This window comes from Strix aluco, chromosome Z, assembly GCF_031877795.1.
Source record: "Strix aluco isolate bStrAlu1 chromosome Z, bStrAlu1.hap1, whole genome shotgun sequence".
NCBI classification, from domain to species: domain Eukaryota; kingdom Metazoa; phylum Chordata; class Aves; order Strigiformes; family Strigidae; genus Strix; species Strix aluco.
In genome coordinates this window covers 3,878,520-3,880,923 of record NC_133971.1, presented here as the reverse complement: position 1 = coordinate 3,880,923, position 2,404 = coordinate 3,878,520, and the positions used below count along the sequence as shown (strand labels likewise).

Below are 2,404 nucleotides of genomic sequence, written 5' to 3'. Positions count from 1 at the left end.
TTCTCAAGTCCCTGCCAGAACCATATTTTTGGATGACCACTGTATATTGTAGTGAACTTAGGCTGTCAAATACACATTTGAAAGATGATGAATATAACATTTGACTTAATCTTCTGTCTGCACAGCTGACACAGAGTTCCTCCATGAAGTACACGGAGTACATGGAACTGGGCTGGGGCACCATGCTCCAGCAGTGGGTGCACGCTGTACCCGCTCTTGATACAGTTCTGTTCCTGTCCTTTCTAAAAATACCAGTAGTCCACAGGGAGATGGAGCAAAGAAAATTTCCTTTCCTTGTCATCCTTTTTCCCTGTTTTGTCCTTGCCTCAGTGATTTATTGTACATTTTATTACATGTTAAAATATGACTTCAATGCAAACTTTAAAGCAAGCCCTTTACAGTTACAAAGCTTAGCCATTAACAACAGGCGTGGGAAGCTAAACTCTCAGCAGCTTTCTGCATTGCCCTTTACACAAGGCAAACTGTAAAATGATATGATCCAATAACAAATGAAGAACTGATCCCAGTGGCCTCAGTGCAGACATGGCTTTCCGTTCTATAATGCGTGCCTGAAAGCAGAATATGGTTAAAAACCTTGGCGGCGGTGAGTTACAGGAATAGCTGGCACTTCCAGGAATGAGACCATTCCTAATAAATCTGTGGACATTGAGTTTACCACAACAACGGCAAGTTTTCTTACATTTGTGTGACAGACCATCGGAATATGTTTTTTACTGAACTTCCATAAACCCTGCCGGTGGAACAGGACTGCCAGACAGCGAGAGAGCACTCTGAAACATCACCTTGGAAAAGCCGCCAAAGGGATATTTGTGTGTTTAGGGGATACTGTGCTTCCACTTGCCAAAGGTAATTTTGTTAAAGGATTTGAGGAGTGCAAAAATATAGTCTCTAATGACATGGCCATGTGCTTGCTACCTTCCAAAACTAACAGTACCTGCAGAGAATCCTAATTTCCTTCTAGCTCTGCTTTACTTTCCTGATTGTAGTAAAAACATACAATCTGAATGGGAAGGATTTTTTTTTTCACTGCTCATTTACCAGTTTTTATAATCTTCTTGTGGATTAACACTAAGTCTAGCATGCAAAAGTATCTTTCCACAGGATGTAATCTGCTTAAAGACTGAATGGTTTTGGCCTATGGCAAGGGTTGAAAAGATAGTATAGCCTTCCTCAGGCTCTCACATCTGGCTTGTACTCATGGAAAAAAAAAATAAACAAGAAGAAAAAAAATCCCAGAAGACTAGCTGCCTTATTTTGTTACTAAATATTGCACACTTAGAAGCCACCTCATCTTAGAACTTTACAAATATGTAAGACTGCCTTTGAGAGCTACACATTTAAGCCATTTATGCCAAGAATCAAAACACAAGTTTCGTGGTTACTATCTGAAATGCTACTTCTTTCTTTAAATCATGGTTATATCCTGATTCTGGGCAGTAAGGGATAAATGCTCATGATGCAGCTGTATTCAAGTTAATTTGGAGACAAACCAAGTGAGCATCTGACCCTGTGTTTTTGGCACAGATATACCATCACCTACATTATGAGAATATTCAGTGCTATTGAAAACCTTCGCAGAGGCACTGGTAGCTTAATTAGTAGAATTTCAATGCAGGTTATGCATACATTTACCTTCTTTCCTAAATTTTTGCAGCAGAGGCAAGCACACATTAACCCTGGAGCTGCTCATCTGTAAGAACCGTAACCGTGGACACGTCAGTTCCTTCAGCTCAGGCAGATCCATCACAGCTGTCACCATGGCTCCCTCACCTTCCCACCCCTTTTGTGCTGAGTGACACAATGGCACCAGGATGGACCTGCAGTCACGCGTCTGCCCCCAAACAGCCATGCTGAACGAGTCCTTCAATAACCAAATTATACAACAGTGATGAATACACATTTATCACTGCACTGCTCCAATGGTGCTACTGAGTCAGCTCGAGACCACAAACAGTAAAGCCCTGTTTTAATGGCCAACACCAGACATAAAATTTATGCTCCTCTGGCTGCCTGTGGTTGCTGTTCTAGCTGCTGAATAAATGGCTCTATCTTCAAAAGATCTGGTTGACCTGCTGATTTGAAACCGCTTCCCAGCAGCAGTTAACAGTGGACCCCCAGCTGAGATCAAAGATGGCCCTGTCTGCATGCAAAAGAGGCCTTTTGAGGCAGCAGAAGCATGAGCATCTCTGCTGTGGAAGTGCAGCCTGAAAGCATCCAGGCTGCCCATCTCTGGCAGCAAATAATTAGGGCCTGATCCAGCACTCTGCAAGCTCCCCAGGAGGGCAATTACAGAAAGCGCTGCCCTGGCCCCTTGGTATTGCCTGCAACGTTTTCTTTAGAAAAAGGGAGAGAACTCACCTGTGTTTCAACCTGATTAATTTAC

General features: G+C 42.8%; 1 long non-coding RNA gene across 1 annotated transcript; it reads left to right on the top strand.

The window, feature by feature from the left end:
- The first annotated feature begins 613 nt into the window (after positions 1–613).
- On the top strand, positions 614–2,078 carry LOC141918082 (uncharacterized). Its single transcript, XR_012621564.1, has 2 exons — positions 614–867; positions 1,676–2,078. It is a non-coding gene; the product is annotated as an uncharacterized LOC141918082 (long non-coding RNA).
- The last annotated feature ends 326 nt before the right edge of the window (positions 2,079–2,404 follow it).